General features: G+C 42.7%; 1 long non-coding RNA gene across 10 annotated transcripts in view; it reads right to left on the reverse strand.

The window, feature by feature from the left end:
* Positions 1–24,008, reverse strand: part of LOC146865865 (uncharacterized) — a 186,060-nt gene that overhangs the window by 17,097 nt on the left and 144,955 nt on the right. For 4 of the 10 annotated variants that reach the window (XR_014976711.1, XR_014976717.1, XR_014976718.1 and 1 more), the window contains one exon: positions 17,305–17,526. The exons of the other annotated variants lie outside the window; for them this stretch is intronic. This is a non-coding gene — a long non-coding RNA (uncharacterized LOC146865865). Of the gene's footprint in view, positions 1–17,304; positions 17,527–24,008 lie in introns of those variants that run through there. 10 annotated transcript variants of the gene reach the window in all.

The following is a 24,008-nucleotide window of genomic DNA, read 5'->3' on the forward strand; positions in this document are numbered from 1 at the left end:
ACGGAAAGAGAGGCAGAACTCCCTTGTATTTCTGATAGGGGGGAAGTCGGCCACATATCCAACAATTTGTAGCATTGCTGGTCTGATGAGAATGATGTAACATACTAATGAATGTGTTGTTGCGCAGCGCAAATCTATAGGACAACTCATGCGGGGGTAATTCGCTAAAAGAGTGTTCGGCAGTAACATTGAAAGCACGCTTGGAAATAGGGTAATACATGTGTAATAATATACTGGTAATGATAATCAGAAGACTTAGAAAAAACATAATTAACAATGTCACTATGCAGTGACTACGAAGTGATTTACAGTACACATATTTTTTTAGCTGTTTCTGTCTATTTCTCTCTCTATTTCGGTCTAGAGGATACATGTCAGAGACAAATTCAACCGATTCACCTTGAAGAGGACTTAAACAATCAAATTGTCTGACTTGCTAGACCTTAGTTTCAGTTTATAGTTTTCTTTTTCAGTTTTTTCAACCAGGGGGAGTTTTGAGTCAGTCTGTGAGGGAATGCAGGGCTGATGATTCAAGTCGGATGATAGTCCATGAAATTGTTTGATATGGCTCGAGTGCAACCACCCTTTACGTCCCTCAATCTTCACAGCTGTCCTTGTGGTCAATAAGACGAGTTTAGGCGACTGCCAGCGAGGCTCCAGCGGGTTCCTTCTGTCGAAGTTCCTTATCAGTACCAGATCTCCCGGAACCACGTCATGGGGCTTCACCTCAGTGTTATCGGGAAAAGCTGCAGCTACCTGTGAACGACAAGATTGTAGTGCAGACATCAAGGAAGCCAGGTAATCTGTCAGCATATTACAATCAACATCAGTTATTTTACGGGGTATAGGCGTCCCCCACATATTTGGTGGTCTACCGAAGATCACCTCATACGGGGATAGCCCTGTTCGAGAGTGTGCTACCATTCTCATGTAAAAGAGCGCAACTGGTAAGGCTACTATCCAGTCGACACCTTTTTCTCTACATACTTTGGACAGTCTAATTTTCAAAGTTTGATTATGCCGCTCCACGAGACCTGCTGCCTCGGGATGTCGGTCACAGTGGAATTTCCATTGATAGCCTAACAAAAGTGAAACATGTTTCATTAGCTCGGATGAGAATGGTTGGCCATTATCTGAGTACACGACACGGGGCAGACCATACCGTGGGAAGAATTCTCGAACTAACTGTTTGGCAGTAGTCGGGGCAGTGTAATCTGAGACGGGATACGCCTCTGTCCACCGGGAAAGAGCGCATACAACTACGAGGACATATTTGAATCCTCGACATCGTTCCATCTGGATATAATCCATCTGGAGGACTTCAAAAGGGTGATCGGGGGGTTGAAATCCACCCTGGTCTACAGGTACGCTTTTTCCTGGATTGAACTGACAACAAATCATGCAGGTACGTACTTTCTGTTTAGCTGCTGCTCGCAAGTGTTTATTGAACCAAATGTGTTGAATACTGTCTAGCATAGCTTTCTCTCCTAGGTGCGCTGGACTATGTATTGTGTTAATGATGACTTGAACCATTGAGTCGGGGAGAAACCATATAGATTTTCCCTTTGTCATCCATCCTTGATCCGTTTGGATCCCTCCTAATTCAGTCCATTTCTTTATTTCTTCTGGTGTAGCATGTGTCTGTATGTCAATTACATCAAGGGCAGGATCCTTAACTGTCATGCAGCGTGTTGTTGTCGGAACTATTGTCTTTGTCGTGTCAGTTGTATGAGTCTGATTCTGAGCAGTCTGTTTAGCTGTTCTGTCAGCTAGGTCGTTACCCTGAGAAATAATGTCAGTCACTTTTGTATGGGCTTTACACTTCATAATCGATATTGCAGTCGGCAGATGTATTGCATCTAACAGAGCTTGAATAAGGGGACCGTGCTGGATGTGGGCACCGTGAGAAGTTAAATAACCTCTCTCTCGCCAAAGCACGCCGAAGTCATGGACGACTCCGAATGCATAACGTGAATCTGTGTATATATTGACTTTCTGATTTTTGGCTTGAATACAGGCTTGTGTCAGAGCGATGAGCTCTGCTGCTTGAGCTGACAGGGTATCTATACAATTTGTTTCAATAACTTCAGTGTCTGTTGTGACTGCATAAGCGGCCACTAACTCTCCTGTACTTGTTCTCATGCATGAACCATCTACATACAATGTCAGGTCTGGATCTGATAATGGAATATCGGTCAAGTCTTGTCTGGGTTTCGTCGTAATAGTAATGACTTCAATACAATCATGTGCCAATGGGTCTGTTCCACTTACTGGCAAAAGTGTGGCAGGATTTAATGTACTACAACGTCTGATTTCTATGTGTGGCTGGAACAATGTTAATTCATAACCCGTCAGTCTTGCTATGGTCAAGTGTTGTGTTTGGGTCCGGTTCAAGAGAACCTCTACTGCATGTGGTACTTGTACTGTCAATTGATGTCCTAACACTATGGCATCACTTTGTCGGATTGCTAAAGCTGTTGCTGCGACTGATTTCAGGCACGCAGGAAGAGCCTGAGCTACGGGATCTAATGTACTGGAAAAATAAGCACATGGCTTATGTGATCCTGCTTCTTCCTGCGTGAGTACTGACAAAGCAGTACCTTCTCGTTCTGTAACAAAAAGTGTAAAACGTTTGCTGTAACATGGTGTTGCTAAAACAGGTGCTTGACATAAAGCTTTCTTTAAGCTTTCAAAAGCTTGCGTATGTTCCTGAGTCCAAGGGAGGACAGTTGATGTCGCTGCCTCCTGTGTTGTCAACTGAATGAGTGGTTTTGCTAGAAATGCATATTGAGGGATCCACTGCCTACAGTACGAAGTGAGGCCTATGAATGCCCGTACCTCCTTTTGTGTCTTGGGTGTCGGCATGTTAACAATTAACTGAATACGGTCGGGTGTAAGCTGTCTTCCCCCCTTGGACAGCAAGTGCCCAAGGTACACAACTTGCTGGACACAGAATTGCAGCTTTGAAGGGGACACCTTGTGCCCCTTGTCGGCTAGGAAATGTAAAACCGTCAGTGATGCTTTTTCACATTCAGGTTCGCTTCGGGCGGTGATCAGCAGATCATCGACGTATTGAAGCAAGGCAGTGTTAGCTGGCATGTGGATACTGTCAAGTTCTCTTTTCAGTGCTTGGCTATAGATGCTGGGGCTTTCTGTGAATCCTTGAGGTGCGCGTGTGAATTTAAAACTTCGTCCATTTAAACTGAATCCGAACAAATATTGGCTTTCCGGATAAATTGGGACGCTAAAGAAAGCGTTCTTGAGATCAATTACAGTAAAGAACGTTGCTTCTGAATCTATGGCTGTTAGCAATGAAGAGATATCTGGGACCACAGGGTATTGTGGTACAATGCATTTATTTAATTCTCGCAGATCAATAACCAATCGATATACTGGTGGTGCTTTTGGATCAGTTCGTTTAAGAATCGGAATTATCGGGGAATTACATATATTGGAGTCCGTTTCTACAACCACTCCTTGTGCAATGAGCTCGTCAATGATTTGCAGTAAAGCCACAACAGCATCTGGCGGTAACTTGTATTGTCGTATTCGTGGTAATACTACTCCTGTTTTGAGTGTAACTCGATATGGTGTAATGTGCATACAACCTACATCAGTGGGGCCTTGTGCCCATAAATGTGCAGGTAGATTCTGTAACCGATGATCCATGTCTCTAGACACATAGTGACCTTTAAAGTCACGCAAAAATAGTCGTACTCCTTCCGGAGAACAACATATTACAGCTCCTAGAGCTTTCAATGTTTTTATACCTAACAAGTTTTCTGGGCATGATTTTGTGAGCAATAGATCTGTAGTCCGTGTTAATGGACCGACCGATAAAGCAAGCGGTTGCGATACTTCATTAATAGTGGGCTTTCCTGAAAAACCAAGGGAAATATTTTGTGAGCCTGAGAGGGGTACCCCTGGGACTTCGCTGTGACGGATAGTGGTTCTGCTTGCCCCTGTATCGAGTAGAAACTTTCTGTCTTTCCCTAATACTTGACTCTGTACGTAAGGACCTTCTTGATCTACGGGAACCTCAATAAGGGGTGGGCCAACTTCCCTCTCTAGGCTATTTCATGTGTAGCGCTGATACTCTGGATAGTCATTTTGTGCATACTGGTACATCTGTTGTGTCGTGTTTTGTGTTGCAGCAATAGGCTGTGGCTGTTGTGGTTGTTGTTGTGGTTGTGGTGCGGTCTGTTGTGGAACTGGCATAGGCTGTGTATTCTGAGGTACTTGTTGTTGAATCTGATCCTGTCTAGGCGGACCTGGTCTCTCTTTCGTTATACCCGTAGAGATATTATGTTTTAGAACTGCGCAATCGTGTATATAATGACCTGGCTGTTTACAATAGTTGCATGTCCCTCTAACAGGACCTACTGAATCACTGGACTGTGTTGTACCCTTTTTATGACCATCAGCTGGAACTGACTGCGCAACAAGCATTTTCATTTTCGTTTCTTTCATACGTCTTTGTTCTTGTTCTTGTTCTTCTCTAATTCTATTGTGATGATATTGTAACATTTGTAACATCTGTGACGGTGTGTTACCTTGCCAGGTACTCTCGAATTTTACTACTCTACCTTTAACTTGGGGCAGGGAATTCTCAACTAATTTTGTCACAAACAGATGTGGATACGACTCACTACTTGCTTTTATGCCACTATTAATACCAAAACATTTTTCAAATCGGGAATAGAAATCACTAGTGTCTTCATCTTGTTTTTGTTTACAGGCTGAAATTGCACCCCAATCTTCCTTTTTCGTAGTTAATAAACGCGGTAGTACCTGTACTAATAATCCTGGTAATGCTGTAGTCTTTTCCCCAAGCCCTGAACCTGCAGCTCGGGCTTTTTCTTCGTTTTCCAATGCTGTCCACTCTATCTTTTGGTCTCCCACCTCCCATTCCTTTTCTTTGAGTTTCTCGTAAATACCGGCAGGCAATAAAACTTTTAATATTTTCATAATGTCCGGATAAGTATACTCTCCCATGAGTAACATGTCTTTTATCTCACGGTGGAAACCTGCTGGGTCTTTGTCATGGCTAGGTACCACTTTCTTCATTTCTAATAATTCAATTTTAGGTATGGGCGTGTACACAAACACGCGTTTAAAAGTATTGTCTTCGCCTCTGATTGGGTGCATTTCGCGTAAGGGATTCTGTCTGTCTATGTGATACGTTTTTCTTTCCAACTTGGGGGGAACTGAAACATGTTCTGGGCATACGAAGACAGTGTACTGGTGTCGATATTCTAGAATTTCTTTAATTAAATCAGTACCCGAACCTCTCCATTTATTCATGAGTAATTCTATCAATATATCAGGTAGGGGACCAGGATCGGAACGTTGGCTTCTATACAATATAACAAGGTGCTGTATCATGTATATACCAGCTAAACACTGTTCGTCTGGGGTAAGATTCAAAAACGTGTGTGCTAACGCATCATCACTGTATTTTTCAGAACTGTCAGCCCATTGTACTGCTGACCTGGCTAATTTTTGTTCATCCATAGAATCGAGCATATGATACCCCCTTCGGTCTCGGAGTAATTTATCAGCAGCCTGGAATAAATGTTCAGGGGACTTCGCATTTAGCATAGGGGCTTGAAAATGTCTGTTACATTCTGGATGTATCGGACGTATCGGGTCATTAAAGTATCTGGTATTGTTACAAGGTCTTCCCCTACCTACGTAAGCAATCGTTTCTAATTGTCCTGTGGGCATTTCTGATTCTTCCTCCTCCTCTCCCTCTGATTCAGTTTTGTCTGCCTCCGATCTGGCTTTATGTGTTCGTTCTACTTCCCTGCGGATCTTTCGGCACATAGCTACTATACATGTCTGTTTATCGTGTTTTCCCTCTGATATATTCTGACCCCATCTGGTAAGGACTTGCATTTCATCCTGATCTACCTCGGACCTATCTCTGTCTCTGATCAAGCAGTTTATGAAGAAACGTAACAGTAGTCTCTGTACATCTACTTTCTGGTATTCCATGGCTTCGTCAATACTTTCAGGGCCTTGCCCTGTTTGGACAAAGCGGTATATATTGTCTAAATGTTTAATCATTCCTGGTAATGTCGTTAAATACGTCGAAGCTCGTCGTATACGTAGTGATGATAGCAGCATTCTCTCATTTTTACCGGGCACTGGATCATATCTACAATCTATAAGATGTTCCTTAAACATGTCGGACGTTGCTATTTGTGGTGTACGTTGGTTTGCTAAATCTCTAAGAGACGATTTGCTTCGTAATGGTGGTGTGGCGAAAATTGCTGCCGCACCTCCTGTCGCACCTTCTGAGGTGCTAGGCATAAAAGGGTTTGTGGGATGTAAGGTAGAAACTGTGGATGCGGGAAAAGTTGGATTGTGCGGAGGAGTTTGTGGTTGCGGAGTTGGGGGCGGATGATCTCGGAGTTGAGCACCATCGACAGGTGGTGGGTGTGGTGGAACATTAACATATTCGGGAGCTACATCGTCTAAATAGGAGGAAAGGAAAATATCTTTTGCGGTCTTGGGATGTGCTTTAATCGGGAGTAAAGGGGGTGGCAAATCTTTCGGTATTTCCGGGGTGGCCTTAGGTAAACCTTCGGCCAAAATAGGATACATACCATTCATAAGAGTGTTTCGTTGTCTGTCTACTTGTTCTGTTTTTACTCGCGTACCTTCCTCAATTAATATATTTTCTCGGGCTTTATTTGAGTTCTCCCTACTTTTCTCTTCCAGTCTGAGCGCTTTCTCTGTGCGCCTATGCGATTCTTTACGCCATAGTTCAATGGCATCTTTCTGTGACTGTCTGGCTTTCTTTTTCCATAATTCTTCTTCTACTCTCATGATGCAATCTGCATCCCATGTCCCAGCTGCGGGCCATCTCTGATTTTCTGCTAGATCCTTGGTGTAGTCCACCCATAAGTCAAGATATAACACGGCATCTAAGCCATGTTTATGATACATAAAATACCCTGGAGTATCCCTAGGTGGAATGGGAACAGCTTCTTCGAGTACTCCTTTTCTAGTTTTGATCTGTCTTAATTTTGAAAAGAACGGCATTTTTAAACCTTGCTACTTGATTCTTACTTGAACTGAACTTGAACACAATTAATACGAAAAACACAATAATGAACATTCATTCATACCACAATTTTTGAACACAGTAAAACATTTAACATTTAACGAACAATGATAATTAAGAGAAAACTAACTACTGACATAATACTAATACTAGATAATACTAGATTACATATACATGAACATACTGGATATACTGCTAAACAGTACAGATACACTGCTAAAACAGTGCAGACCGGATCTGTGTACCCAAACCCGTCAGGACCGGCACAAACCAATGTGCACGTCTAACTGCCTCCCCAGCAATGGTACTCACCGGGTAGCACGGAACGGAAGGCCTCGGAACTGAACTGAACTGGAGCGGACTGGACTCGACTCGACTCGGAAACTTCGGAACCTGGTGGGCCTCTGTATACCTCGGATCTTGCTCTCTCAGCTAGGCTCTGGTCGGGATACTTCGCACGTCTCACCGCCTCGTCTGGGTGTTGATCGCAGCCTCAGTCACCCCCGCCTGGCCGGAGGGAGATACAGGAAATCCTGCGGGTACGCGTTTTTGTCCGTCCAGCTGTGGCAGCGTGAGATGAGAAAGTGTCCCTGTTCGGGCGCCAATTTATGTGGTAAATATTTAAATTACCTGTACTATTTTTTATGCGGTAAAGTCTAGTAAGAATAACTCAGTCAAAATAAGAGGCAGAATCCGTGGTATTAGAGGTTCTGAAAAGGGCTTTATTCCTTACAAAGGAATCATAGTTCGAACTAGGCAATCTTATTCCATCACCACGAAGGTTCAGGAAGGGATAGGCAATACATTATTGACAAGTAATAATATATATATGAAAAGCATTGCATTAAGACAGATGCAGGAGGCGTAACAGCTGATAATACAGATAAGAATACACATACGTAATGAAAGTAGGCGTAAATACAGGCGTATACTAGAAACGTCACTTAAAATGATGTCACAAGTGGGTGGATCCATAAGAGAATCCTGCAGTGTCAGCAGAAATATTTGGCAGAGATGCGCGCGCAGCCGCGTGACGTGTGATTGACGTGCAACTAGAGGGTGAAGGGGAATTGACATTTAGCTCTACATGTGGAGACAAAAGTCTGGGGGGTCAGGTCAACCTAATCCCAAATCGTATCTAATATCTTTGTTTAAAGAACTGTGTTATCCAAAAGGAAAGGTTTCTCGGACGGAATCTATTCTATACTGACTGTTAGTGCATGTACAAGCGTCTATGTCTCTACATGAGATGCGAGGGGGCAGGAATCTTCCATGGTAACAGGGGCTATGAATTACTTGCAAAAAGACAGCGAGGCCAAGCTCTTTGCTCGGTAGCTGGAAGGATGTTTACCTAAACTACTAGACAGGAATGCATTGGATGAGGAGCGGAGCAGATAACTTGAAGGCTGAATACAGTTTTTGGCAGGCAACAGGCCGCGTCAGGCACCGTTAGCCGCGCAGGGAGTAGGACAAAGTTCATGGATACGGATGCAGGTCCAGGCTGGAGCATTTCAGAGGCAGAAGCAGGAAGTGGCTTGATGACAGAATTCAGGGCCTACTCGCCTGAACTGTAAAACTAGAAAAGTGAACCATATAAAGTCGGTGGCCAATCATACTTAGGAATGAAATATTTGACCCATTCATGGCGGATCTGAAAGAGGACATGTTGACGTTGGACGCACATGTATTTGCGTCTTCATAACTGGAACTGGAGGGAACATACATGTACTTGTAGCATGTACATGGAGCCATTGGGGTCTAAGATAGGGGACACAATTGACCATAAAAATTCATATTTCCTCAACCTGGGGGTCTTTGTCGCCGCCGATCCCAAGCTCCGTTATGAAAAAAATCTGCTCCTGCCCCTACAGCACCTACGTCGAGATGTAACCAACTGGAGAGCTCTCCTTCTCTCACTGCTGGGCCGAGGTGCTCTTTTTAAAATGATGTCCCTACCCCGCTTCATATATGCCCTACAAAACTATCCTGTCCCTGTTCCAATGTGATACTTCAAAGACATTGAAGAGTTGCAGAGCCAGTTGTTATTGGGATGGGAGACCAAGAATAGCGCTTCATAAACTAGTCCTTAACTGGTACGACAGTGGTATCAGCGTCCCTGACATGAAGAAATATTATTGGACGGCCCACCTTGCTGCCATCAACCAAAGCACATACCACGCTCCAGGAGATCTGGGCTATGCCATGGACAGGTGGCTGCTACCGGGTGGAGAATACACCAGAGCCCTCTATGCACATCCCAAGAAACTCCCCTTAACCGGCCCCACCATGCACTCGGTCCAAAAAGCTAGTGAATAACACACCTGACCTCCTAGTTGCATTGCATGAGTTGTGGGAGAGGGACGGCTTGCTGCTTGACGATGAGGAGTGGCGAGAGGCAGTGGACTCCCCCCGAGAGGTGGCAATCTCTGCTCCTCTTCGCCTGGTGCAATTGAAAATTCTTCACAGAACCTACATCACCGAGCCTCAGCTGGTCCGAATGGGACAGGGAGAGAGTGCAGATTGCAGATGACAATGTGGGCAGGTTGCCACCCTCATGCATATTCTCTGGGAGTGTGAGCAGATACAAAGATATTGGAGAGGGATACATGTAGTCATGTGGGAAGTCCTTCACAAAGATATTCACCCAAAGGTTAAGAGATGTTTGCTAAACATGTGGGAACCCACTGACTTGATGGGGGCGGAGAGATTGTGGGTCACTCTGGGAGCCGCTGAAGCCAAGAGAGACATTGCCCAACTGTGGGGGGGGACCTCACCCCCTACCCTTGCCGCATGGAAGGCAAATCTTGATTGGTGCATATTTAAGGAAAAAACAGTCTACCTGGCAAGAGGCTGCCCCAATAAGTGGTCCCACGTTGGGCTAAATGGAACGCATACAGAGGAGACATATGTATAGCGCCAGTGGCTAGCATCGAGAATGAGCCTGTATCCCCTTAATGACTTTCCACACCAAAATGCTGTATTACTGTAATCGACTAAGAATCCCAATTGAAATGCCGTATTAATTGATTTCTTGTGTACTTTCCATGTGAAATGCCAATCATTTTGTTTCTGTTATAAAAATCAATAAAAAGATACATTTAAAAAAAAAACTCGAATCTGTAGCTCCCACACACTGTGCAGGCCTCCTATTAGACCCCATTTTTTCGAACTACGTGGGTCTGGTGGTAGAACAACCGACTCCTGTTCCTTGGTCCGACCATCATCTGAAAAGAGGTGTAATGCTATTGCTGAATTCTTCCTACAAAAAGTATCTATGATATACCACTCTTTCCCCGAGGAAGTTCAAAATTTCTTTAGTGAACCTAAAGAGGTATCTAATGAACCATGTGCACCATCCCTGAGCGCGTTTACTGCTCCCCCTACATTGGAGCTCAAGGAAATAGCTTAAAAAAATTAAATCTGGCTCCCCGGACGATCCAGTGGCACCAAACAGGATAAAAGAGGGCATTGAAGCGAGAATACCTAAAATCCAGCAACTAATAGACACATCGTTTAAGGACGGAGAGGTTCCTAGGGCGTGGACTGGAAACATGCAACGGTCATACCCCTAAAGAAAAAGCCATCAGCCAACCCCGAGCTATTGGATAATCTGCGTCCCATCTCTTTGATCCCTTACATATCCAAACTCGCTGAAAAGGTTGTGAATAAACAATTGGTGGAACATATAAACTCACACAACCTTTTACATCCAACCCAATCTGGTTTCAGAGCATCATTTTCTACTGACTCCGCCCTCCTCTTTGCAACAGAAACCATACGATGACAGGCGGATGCAGGTCAGATGGTGGCCTTGGTCTTGCTAGACCTAAGTGCCGCCTTTGACACAGTATCCCACAAGCTACTCCTTCAGCGTTTACAGGAGTGCGGACTGGATGGGGTAGCATTACAATGGATGCGGTCTTTCTTGGAAGATGGGAGATTTCAGGTTGTACAACACCCCCACCGATCAAAAATCACAGGGATTTACTCTGAGTCCCCCCCTTTTTAATTTGTATATTGGACATTTTGGCGAGGATTATGGACAATTACAATATCGCCATGGTGTTGTATGTGGACGACACACAGCTTGTGGTGACCCTTGCACATGACTCCGGTGAGTCAGCTTTACAGTTCTGATCCTGTTCAAAGATCTAGCCGCTTGGATGTCGAACCACTGCCTTAAACTGAATGGGAGCAAGACAGAGGTCATGATTGTTGGGAAATCACCCTCTATCTAGGACACAGCCTGGTGGCCCCAGGTACTGGGGCCTATCCCACAGCCCAAAACTGAAGTAAAAAACCTGGATGTGTGGCTAGATCCTAAACTCTCATTTGAGTCCAAAACTAGATAGGTGGCGGGGAGATGCTTTGGCACTATGAAGATGCTAAAAAGAAACCTAGACATTCTCCCTATATCAGCTAGGAAAACCATAGTCCACACCATTGTGACCTCGCAACTTGATTATGGGAACGTCCTGTATCTGGGTGCATCTAAACTGCATGAAATGACTCCAGTGTACTCAAAACGCAGCGGCACGCCTTGTTCTTAATCTACTGAGGCACGCATTATCAAAACAAGCTCTGGACGTCCTTCATTGGCTGCCAATTGAGAAGAGAATTCTTTTAAAAGACATGTGTTTCTGTCATAAGAGCCTACTGGGGATAGGCCCTACCTACATGCATAACTTCCTCACCCCTTACAATCCTGATCGACAGCTAAGATCTACAGGGTTACAGTTACTCAAGATTCCCAGGATAAGAAAAGCGAGGATGGGTGCTCGATCCTTTTGCTATCTAGCGGCCAAGAACTGGAATGCACTCCCTCTTCAGCTACGAGCGGCGAAATCTGAATCAGTCTTTCGTAGAGGACTGAAAACATGGCTTTACAATCTCTAGTCCAGCTGTTAACCCACACCTGCTGATGTGCTTCTAGCGCGGGGACACCTTTTTGGGGTAACCAGATGCTCTATAAATGTATTATTATTGTTATTGCTGGTGGTCAGCGTGGCACGAGGAGCAGGCCGAGCATCACGGATGGGCGAACTGGTGTTTCTTGGTTGGCTGTCTTCCACGGGTGATTGATGTTTGCTATGTGAAGAGGCGGGCTGGTGGCAGCTCATGCTGAATTTTGGTGTGAGTGGTGCGGTCTCGGTGTGAAAGGGCCTGTTCACAGTCACAAAGAGCCCAAAAGCTTGATTTAAAGAACCCATTAGCCACATCAAGGGTCTATAACCTGAGAAGCCCCACTTAGGGGTCAGGAACTCACTGAAGACAGGTAGTGGAGCTATTGGGAGCCTTTTCTGTCCCTAAGATTCAGCTCAGGAGATGAGCGGACTTGGCCGTGGAGTCACTCTGGGGTCTTGGGTTAAAGATGAAAGTGCAGGTCAAGTTCATCTTCCCAAGGGAAGAGGGCAGCAGGCCGTAAGTCAGCACAGCAGGGCAGCATTTCCGTCAGAGCTGCAGTCTAACAGAATGGTAGTCCTTGTAGCAACACAGCAGTTCTTCTTCCTGACAGAGAATCCACAGGTTCAGAAGTATATTGAAGTGGTGGTGTCTTAGGATCTTCTTTTATACACAATTGTGCCTTTCAAGCGGGGAGAAGCTTCTACAGGCATTCCTTTGAAATGATAGATTTCCTGCCCTCCTGGCCCTTGACTCCAGACTAACTTCAGGGGTTATGCAGCCCTTTGTGTGGAGAAGGACACAGCCTATACAAGTGTAAATGAAGCTGTGTCTAGCTCCTCCTTCCCATCATGCCAGTAATAGCCCATCCAGCCACACCAAAGCTCTCTTTGTGTTTGGCTATCTAGAAGAAAAACAGAAAGCCCAACTGTCAACTACACCCAGTCATGTGACACAGACAGGCTGCAGACACCAAACTACTAAGGTAAGAAAATGCAAACGTTCTAAAAAAAAAAAGGCATTTTCAGGATTGCAATTCAAAATCCGACTTCACCATAAATTTAAATTTTAAATTAGGATTCCAGAAACACCAAACATGAACCAATTACCTTTTTCCCATTTGGAAATTACACTTATAAAATGTAATAAGGTAATTCTAATGTTGTACTATGGTAGAGGTAGGCCTTGCAGTAGTGTAAAATGAATTTCAGAGTTTTTCACCACTAGGACAGGCAAAACTTAAAAGCAAATGATCTACTTTTTCACTATGTTGCACCCTGCCCTCCGGGCTATCCAGAGCCTACCCTAGGGGTGACTTATGTGTATTAAAAGGAAGGTTTGGGCTTGACAAAAGGTTTACTTTGGCAGTTCCAAGTGGCAGATTAAAAATTGCATGCACAGGCTGCAATGGCAGGCCTGAGACATGTTGGAAGTGCTACTTAAGTGGGTGACACAACCAAGGCAGCAGGCTCACTGGTAGCATTTAATTTACAGACCCAGAGCACATGTAGTATCATTTTACAAGGGACTTACAAGTAAATTGCATATGCCAATTGGATATAAGTAGGGGTGGGAGGAATTTGTGAAATTCACTTTTGCAAATTATCGCGAAAATGTTAAAAATCTCCGCAAACACGCGGAAATATCGCGAAGATGCGGAAGTTTTTTTCCCGCCCGTTAGCGGTATGTTCTGCGTGGTCGCGGCTCGCCAACTTACCCATGCGGTTGCTCGCGGGCGCGGCCATCTTGTTTTCACTTGTCTCGCGGTGCATGATCGCGAGAAGAAAGACGTGATCGCGCGACGAATGATGTTACTGCGGGCGCGCACTGTCGCGAGACAGCGCAAATGGCTACCAATAATCCAACATCTCGTGGAGAACGCGACCGGATCGGGAAAACTTGTTGGCGAACGCGGGGATTCAGGTAAGGCGATCGCACGCACGCAAGAATGTATTATTTTTCAGCGCGAGCAAGCAAAACATTTCTGGTAAAATGCGGATTGCAGAAATTTTGACATTTTCGCGTTCTCCGCGGAACGCGAAAATGTCAAATTATCGCAATTTTCGCGAGCGGAACGGATTTTTAGCCCAGGCCTAGATATAAGCCAGCGTTACCATGTTTTAACCAGAGAGCACAAGCACTTGAGCACTGGTTAGCAGTGGTCAATTGCAAAGAGTACTAAGGCCAAAATAAATTCAGCTAAAATGGAGTAGCGAAGGCAAAAAGTCTAGGCATGACCCTGCAGAAAGGGCCAAGTCTAACAGAAGGCTTCTATGACTTCTATTAAAAAGAACATAACATTAGATATAGAGATGAACCTGGATATTTCTTGTTGACAGCTGATTGTAATGATTGAAATTATGCTCTTGCTGTGATTTGAAAACAACAAAAGAGGCACAGGTGCTCATTTCCATATTATTTTTTCATCATGTATTGATGTAGTATTATGCAGTCGCTTAAAGTTATAATATGTTTAACGCCCGTCATCTTCAAAACTGTCATATCGTAAAATAAATCGGTTTTAAATTCGCCTTGTATTTTTATGTTTTGTCTTTTTTATTGTCAAGTAACCTACTGCTCGATGGTGTGGCGGTAGTGATGTCAGACTGTTCATGCTTCCTCTGATTTACACGGAGTCCTTATATGTGCTGTGCAGTTTTCTAAGGATGAACGATAGCCTGCAATTTGTTTGTAATACAGCAGAGGAGATCAACGCTGAGGAAGACTCGGGCTCTACTAATTTGCATAAGGAATGCAGCTTACGGGCTGAGCCGTTGTATTACAGAGCAGAAAGGTAATGGTGGATTCTGTCGAGAGGGTGATTTGTTTTTAACAGGCTGTAGCATGTTGTGCAAATTCCACAAAGATGAAGTGTTCATGTCCGTTGAATAGGGAAGATAGTCTCAGAAAAGCCTTCCTGTGTATAGTGCTGCACAGAGCCAAGAGGAAGGAGATCTTGAGGTTGTCAATTAGTGTTGCTTGGCTGTTCCAGACATTTGCTTTTGGCATCTCCACGTAAACTCTACGGATCAACGTATGCATGTAACTGACACACCAAAGCTTCAGAAATGGCATGTGTGGAAAACCCTCGAATACCCAATGAGCAAAAAAATGTCAAAGCTGTTTCGCCCAAAACTATTCAGTGTCATATCCCGCTACTCCCGGATTCTGTGTCCAACATGCACTTACTTAAATATACAAAGTAATCTAGAACAATTGATCATCGATTAAAGTTTTTTTAATGGATGTTAAATGCCACGTCACAAGCGAGTGTGAAGGGCGAGTGCACCTACCTCACCATATGGGCAGATATAATGAGTGCCAGCAGAAAGACAGGGTTAGTACATATCTACCACCAGTAATCTGCAACGCGACTCACAAGCATTGACAAAGTCAATTGGTCGCACCTTTCAAATGTAGGTGCAGAGTTATTGGCTCGGCCAGTGTTTGTTTGGCTGGCAAACTTTATGGCTAAAACCATTCAGACGTGGCTGCCTGAGCATGCTCACTCACTGCCCACCATTTCTGATTTTTTTTCAAAACCACATCAAGAGGGCTGCCCATGTGAACACACACAGATGCATGCTCTGACAAGCATCTGGGAATATTTTTTTTTTTGCTTTGAAAACGAACATTTACAGTATGCCTGTCTGTGCATTCACATGTGTGTGCACATAGGGGTACCGAACTTTCAATATTTGTTTCAAAGTAAAAGGAAAATCATTCCAACATAACTGCCGGTACGTCTATGTATGCAGATGTGTACTCACACATGTCAACCATCTTGCAATTATTTTGTGCCATATTTTGTTATTAATTTACCATTCTAAGATGGCGGATTACAGTTTCGAAACAGTAATTAAGAAATAAAGTATGTGGGAAGGTGCCACACAAATAGGGAGAAATAATCAGTGTGGTGACAGTGTGCCGCTTCAAGGCCCTCCCAAAAATAATTGAAAACAAACAAAGCTGCAGATGGAGAAACAATGGATGAGTGGGTATGCGAGCAGTCTGGTAGCAGTGTGCAGTGCAGCTGCGGGCTGTTGCAAAAGCAGTTATTTAAAAAAATGAAGCAGGGGCATGGAAATAGCAGGATGAGCAACAGACAAATTGGAGTTGGTGGGAAGCAGCAAGAAGCAGTGGCGGCTCCTCCACAATGGCAGAGGAGTGTCGCCCCACTGCCTGGCACAGAGCCAGCAAACGAAAAATAAAACAATGCACTAGCATTAATATTTTTTTCGTTTGCCGGCTCTTAGTCAGCTTGTGCATGGAGGGATGGGGCATGGGAGGTGGGAGAAGGAGTTTTTGTGCACTCCATAAGTATTCCTCAGTGTTTGGCCAGCCATCTCAGTGCGACCAAACTACACATGCACACTTAGGTTTCGCCAGCCCCACTGCATGCAGCAACCAGGCTGGAGAAACCCCACAGACTCCATGACTTGAGCAGAGCGTCTTACCTGCCCGCTCAGGCCAATCATGGTCTGCAGCACGGGGACTGGATGGGAGTCTGTCCCATGGGCTGCTGGGGCCCAGGAAAGGGCCAGCAGGAGCGACGGGATGCAGAAAGCGTCCGCAGCAGTGTAAGGTACTTTTTTTAAATTCTTATTAACCCGCCCCCTGCACTCGCTCTCCCCCCTCGCTTCCCCCACCCACCTAACCACCATTTGTCAGTGGCAGCTGCCACTGGCAGGAAGAGAGCAACAAAAGCCATGCACTTCCATGGAATGCTAAAACACAAATAAAAGATTGTTCCATTATTTCAGTAAAAGCGCCCATCAAAAACATAATAACGAATCTATGATCCCTTCGCTTGGCAAAAAAAACAATAGGGAGGATAGCCACCATATATGGAGCATTGAACTAAGATAGACATCTACTCATGCGCAAGGATCTAACCCAAGCCCACTCACTATATGTACTGTACTGAGGAAAATGTGTCTGCTATAACAGACCACTAAAGCTCTCTGGCCAGACCACAAACATCCATCTTTAGATTATTATACTTCCATACTGACGAGAAACACTTGAGCAGAGTTTAGAATAGTCATACATTTTGATTAACACCTAAAATTGATTTACTCCCAGACGTATAATATTTCATAAACGTCTGACCATTAATTTTTCATAGGTAATTGTAGCTGCTTTCAAGTTAAACCTATGCTCAGGGCTCAAGTCGGGGTACCACGCGGGTGGACGGCGTCCCCCCACTCATTTCACACAATGAACAATAACTTCCCAGACAATTGTTAAAATAAAGAACGTATGCTAAATGTTGTGTCTAGTCAAAGTAACCATTAGTAACCACAACAACTAATTTCTAAAATGCATGGAGTATTTATCTTTTATTATATTTTTATTCATGAATAACACAAAATATAAAAACACTATTATTCCATACAAACATACAGTAAGAAATTATTTTACAATTCACATTAAATAATATCAATAAAGGAGTGTCATTAAAAAGAAAGACAATTCTTTGGCAAAATTGTTATCTTTTCGACGCGCGTTTTGGCGCCAAGTACGCCTTCGTCAGGAATAAGCCACAAATCCTGAAATCAATAAAAAACATTTCTGAGCCAAGGTATAACGTATAACATTCATTAAATTTCATTAAAATTTCATTTTGTGTTACATTGGTCTGACTGACACATGCAAAGCTATATCATTAGAACAATTATTAGTATACCTTCATTGTTTCTATCTAAGTTAAAAATGTACAAATTACAGACAACATAATGTTGGAGATTATCTAGGTGTTGAGAAAGTTAGATATAGCATGAATATATAGAATGTACCAATACCTATTGTGAATGGTGCAAGAAAAGAAAAGGGAGACAGATTCCAAGCAACCCAGTGCTGAGTGATAATCTCATAGAGAAAGAAAGAGAAAGGCTCCTACTTTATGTATAATGGCTACGGATGATTGCTAGAATTTGATGTGGTGAAGACATTCACCGATGGCAACAACCTATTAATATATAACAGCAGGGAGAAGGTATTTGTATTATTAATTGCAGGGTAACAGATTTAATAGGTCTAATTTAAATGTATAGAATATATACCTTGTCTTTTATATTTTATAATTTACCCATGATGTGGGAGTATCTGCCAGTGCTGGTCATCAGTAAGGGATCCTTAGAGGATATTGTCGTACCTTCCCGTTACAAAGAAGAAAATCTAATGACAGAGAAGATGCCTATTATATAGCGTCTTTTGTTTATTATTAACCAATATATAGTCTGGTTTGATCTCCAATTGCCCTATGATACCTACATTTAATAAATAGGTCGCGTGTTCAGCGTTTCAATGTATGTATCTTGTATGGAAGGCGGACATACAGCCAACGTGTTGTTTCCTGATAAACAGAAACACAATATAGCCATGTGAGGTCTATTCCCATTATTAGATATAATACAAGTTATTCGCAATGGATTAAAGTATTTTATTGTAGCTGAACATTTATAGGGATACTTATAATGGTACTACTAGGATATATTAATTTTGATAATAATATCGCAAGTGTCCACGATGAGATATATTAAAAAAGGAGATTATATTATTGTGTATAACATTATTAGTATTAGTTGGTTATGTTAAAAGTCAAATATCGTTTATACAAAATGGATAGACGAATACGGAGAAACACCATGAATTTATAGGTGCGTTCATCGCATTGTGACCGAACGCAAACGAGGATCTTCACTAATAGGAGCCAGCTTAACCATGCACATCTGACATAATTAAGTGTGCCTATATTAGAGTTTGAGCTTGGCCGTTACCTATCTAGTCTACATATAAAGATGCTATACCGCAACTTCATACCCGTGTTCATCCTTTTCTAACCGAGTACAAAGACGTGTGTCTCACCGGTGGCAGCCGGCTGGTTCATATATATTTAAAAAGATAATTGAATGTGCCTGTATTTAAAGCGGAACACAGATGTTTCACGCCTTATCCACAGTGGGACATATCCATTTTCTTGCTAAAATGTAAATGCTACTTTACTGGAAGTCGCGTAACTATGCCCACAGTGTTTATATTTTAAGGCAAACGATTAACGGTAGTAGCCGAGAACTTATACCTGTTGAAAAAATATACCTGAAAGTAACCTAACATATTTTACGCTCTTAGCTTTAACCAACAGTGCTAGTTGTCATGCTTACCTCGATATGAATAATTCTTTTTATCTCGTATCTTCTAATATTTATTGGTGTGCTGCCTCACGATGGGCGACGGTTGGATACGATCGCGATCGCTTTATATGCGGTCGGCCATTACTAGGTTTCGCGGTATTATTGTCACTTGTTTGTAACGTTAATACGCTATGTGAGACGCTACTCACACAGCGTATTGCGTGAAACTCAGGTCACGGCTAGTACACCTTGCTTAATAGTGTTATTATGCTATCCTGTGCATTATTGTTATTCATAGCCTATATTTTGTGGTGTATGGTAGTAAATATTACTCAGTACATCTGAGGCAAATTCCGAATTAGTAACTGTTAGCCAAGGCATAAAATAGATAGAGCACAGGGGCTGTTTATTTAATTTTCATTTCCATTTTTTAAATTTCTGTAGTAAACTAATTTTATGTCATGATTAAAAATTAAAATAAGTGAAACATGCAATGCTGTTTATTTAGTTTTTGCTTCTATTATGTTAATCTCTATGTCGACAACCCTATGTTGTTTACATAAAGATTAAAATATTGTTGGTACTGCCAAATAATGTAGTATCATATGATTCTCAATTCCTTGTCTCTGGCACAAGGTGAAAATTAAGTATCATCTATTATCTATGACCTATGAACAGGTAACCACCATGTGTCGATGTTAACTCTGTTTGAATGGTGGGCAGAACTATAATTAAGTGATTGTATTCTCCCATGGCATTTCACTATTCAGGTCAGGTCTATTCAGGTCTTTTTTTAATGTGTTCAATGAAAAAATCCAGAAGACTTTGCGTTTTTTGCGAACTTTCATGCCATTTTTGTCTTCTGGTGTATTCATTTTTTCTAGGATGCGCCACCGGATATCTTCTGGTTTGTGTCGCAATTCCTGAAAGTGTTTCACTCGGGGGCCATCAGTTTTGCGGTCTTTATTGCAGAACGTGTTTCGTTAGTCTTGTTTGAACTGCTCTCGCAGTTTCTCCTACGTAGCCCAATTGGCCAGAGAATTAAGTAGACTACGTTTTGGGTTCTGCAATTCCACATGCTAGTTGCTTGGATATTAAATCCATTATGGATAAATGTCTCACCTGGTATTATGGAATCACAAGATTTACATTTAGTGCATTTGGTTGTTCCTCTGATGGAACATTCACCATTGAAAGATTTTTGGATAAATGGTTGATTGAGCTTATGGTTTTCAAATCTAGAATGTACCATGATGTCTTTCAGGCTTTTGTTTCTACAATATGCGTAGAGAGGTTTCTCCACTTTATTGGTATTATCTGAATCGCAGTTCAAGATATATGAATTTTTGTTGATAATGTGTTTCACTTTCACATTTAGTGTGGAGTGTCTAGTTACACACACTAGCTGCTTTTGTTCTGTTCGTTGCTCTGTTCTCAGGAGATAATCCCTATCATAGAATCTTGCCCTTTTGTAGGACTCTCTTATTAGTCTATGTGGATAGCCTCTTTCTAGAAACTTTGTTTTCATTTCTGCAGCCTGTCTGTCAAAATCAGATAGATTCAAGCAATTCCGTCTCACTCTTAAAAATTGTGAGAATGGAATGCTTTGTTTTTGGCTGCGTGGGTGGAAGCTTTTAAAATGTAGCAAGGTGTTCCTTGCAGTTGGTTTAACGTGTAAGTCAACTTCCAATTGTCCTGATCGATTCATGAATATAATATCTAGAAATTCAACCTGAACAAAATTACTGTTAGCGGTGAACTTCATTCAGGTTAGGGTCTGTTAGATTCAACCATTGTATGAATTCTGATAAAAAAGATGTCATCAATATATCTGGACCAGTGGGTGACAGATTCATAAAAAGGGGCAACCTCTTTGTGGATGAATTTGGATTCCCACAATGCCATGTAGATGTTTGCTATGGAAGGTGCCACCGAAGCTCCCATGCTAACACCTTTCAGTTGGCGAAAAAGATGACTACCAAATGGAAAAATATTCTCAGTTAGGATTATTTGTAGACATTCTGTGATAAATGGTTTTGAGCAAGGTACTTTAAAAGCATCTATAAACCATTTTGTAGCATCTATAGCTTCCTGTTGGGGAATATTGCTGTACAGTGACTCTATGTCTAGAGTCACTAATACATCGTTGTTACAGTTAAATGATAGATGTTCTATTTTGTTTATCATATCCCTAGTGTCTTGTACATATGACTTAATTAATGGGATATAGGTTCTTAACTGATTATCTACAAATTTAGACAGTGGTTCTGTCACTGTCCCAATAGTTGAAACTATCGGTCTATAGGGAGGATTTTCTATGTTTTTATGGATTTTTGGCACCCCATAGATGCATGCAGTTTTGCATTTCGAATGATTCAAGTAATCATATTCTTCCAGGGACCCCGACAGATGCCCGTAGTGCCTACGGCCAGAGTCTGTAATAACCGTGTAATCAGAGGAATGGGTCCTGTGTATAGTGTGTTCTTGTGTTTTGAGTGACTGCCACTTATTGCAGTATTATACCTCTACTTGTATCTTGTACGTATTCTCCGCATTTCAGACGAAGACTGGCAAATTTTGTGATGTCACTTCCTGTTGTGATGTCACTTCCGGTGACACCACCAAACTCGAAGCGTCCCCCCACTTCTTTTTTTAGGACTTGTGTCCTGCCTATGCTCATTCTAAGCAGCAAACCATGCAATGTATAAACACAGACATTCAGTGAATTTAATTAGGATAGGCACCTTCCAACTTCCGAGCACATTGTTTTATACTGAATGCAGACTAAAGCAATTGTTAACGTGTTTCGCGTCTTTTCTCATCCATTTAGAAATGTTATGCAAAAGCATCTGCCTGCACCATCATTTTATAGTAGATCTTCAGTGGCAGCGTTCAGGCATGTATCATTGCCGTCTGTGGCGGGCTAATGTTTTAGGCTGAAATTCGTTTTTTTTTTAAGAAAAGCTATTTGACTTATCATAACGTAACAGAACGTTTTTTAAAGATATCCCGCAATGGAGCCAGGCATATTTTAACCTAAGCTGCATAAATCCTGCACAGACATGGTGATGCCTATGGATGAAAAGACAAGAAGCTAAACTCGCACATAGGTTAGATTACTGGCCACGCAATGCGTTGATGTGCCGTAGAGCAAACCATTTGCAGATCTGTTGTAAATTGGCAGCGATTGGGTTAGCATTAACGGAATCCATCTTGTATTTAGAGGCTATCTTGTCCATTTTGTGGAATCCATTTTGTATTTCTGGCAGCCATTTTGTTTGCCATGTGCTGCCACGTGCTCACCATGTGCTCTGTCCTCCCTCAGTGTTGACTGCTCTTGTAATCTGCCTAGAAACTAACTATATTTAGCATCTTCCACCTTTGCACATGCCAAGTGAGTTTTCAGCCGTACTTGCAGCTGTTAGTAGTATGTAACTGTGGGGCGTGGCTTCGGAGCCTCGGAAGATGGCCGCTGTTCCCGGGAGCTCCGCCGAGAAGTGAGGTAGTGCGACCTCTACAGGCAATATTTCATCGTTAAAACCTTCGGAATTGCTTGATAGGACGGTCGGAACTCCCGCTCGTCACAATGCTGCCACTATTTGTCCATAGGCTGAGACTGACAAGTTTATTTTAATGTTTTTCTGTTTCCTCAGCGTTGCGGCCACCATTTTGTTTTTTCGGCGCTCCGCTGCTTCCCGCCTGAGGCTGTGTGGCACTGCTGGTTAGCAGTTGATCGCCCATTTTTTGATATTACCATCTTCTTCCTTCATTTTTGGGCGGCACGTTCTTCTTATTTGGTTCATGGTGTTGTTCCCATTGATGCCTTCTCCTCTGAGCTTACAGTTGCTACTGAACATTATTTCATATATTTCATGCTGGAGTTATGAGCTGATGCTTGTATGGACTGGTGTTTTCTCACTTTCCTTTAATTTTTTCCCGAGTTTGGCTCTGCTTCCTTTTGAGTGACTCTGAGTGACTTTTCACGTATCACCATGCCTCGCACCAACTGTAGCGGTGCTCTTCCCTCCAACGAGGTGAGTTTAGAGGTATACAATCCTTTTGACATTCTGCAGGATCATACTGATGACAATATCAAAGACTCTGTTGGCTCCAAGTCTGCTACACTACTCACTCCTCGTTCAAGCACTAAACAAGGCTCCAAAATACCCTCTGCGTCACCATCTATTTCTGGCAAACGAGTGAAAGCTAACCCACCCTCTCCCACCAATTCATCATCCCTAATCTCTATGGAGCTCCTTCTTGACGAAATTCGTGCTCTCAAACCACATATGGAGGAAACTAACGTCAAACTTCAGAATCTGGAAGCCAACTAGTCTCTCACTGAAAAGAGAGTTGGAGACCTAGAACTACGTGTTGATTCTGTCCAAAGTCTTACAGCTGAAGTTCCTCTTATTTCTCAGGAGATTATTCAATCTAAGCAGCAGATTGAAAATTTAGAAAATCGAAATAGGCGCAATAATCTGTGCATTTCCGGATTAGTTGAAGGACTTGAAGGTTCTAATCCAATTTCTTTTTTCCAGTCCTTTTTGCCAACTCTTTTGGGTCTTCCTGAAACCCCTTCTTTGAATATCCAAAGAGCGCATCGTTTGGGTCATCTAGCCCGTTCTTCTCCATCATCATCTACTAAGCCGAGAGGAGTTATTTTGTACTTTTTGGAATATACGGATTTACTCAGAGTCCTTCAAGCTGCCAAACAGCGAGGGAAAATTTTTGGAATGGTTCTAATCTTTTCTTTGCTCAGGATTATGCCAAGATGACTGCTGACCGTCGGAAAAAGTTTTTGGAGATGAGGCCTGCGTTACGCAACATAAACGCACGCTACGGTTTATTCCATCCCTGTCTCTTCAAGGTGACTTATAATAATAAAACAACCAGTT

The sequence above is a fragment of the Triturus cristatus genome, chromosome 2_1 (genome assembly GCF_964204655.1).
Source record: "Triturus cristatus chromosome 2_1, aTriCri1.1, whole genome shotgun sequence".
NCBI lineage: Eukaryota > Metazoa > Chordata > Amphibia > Caudata > Salamandridae > Triturus > Triturus cristatus.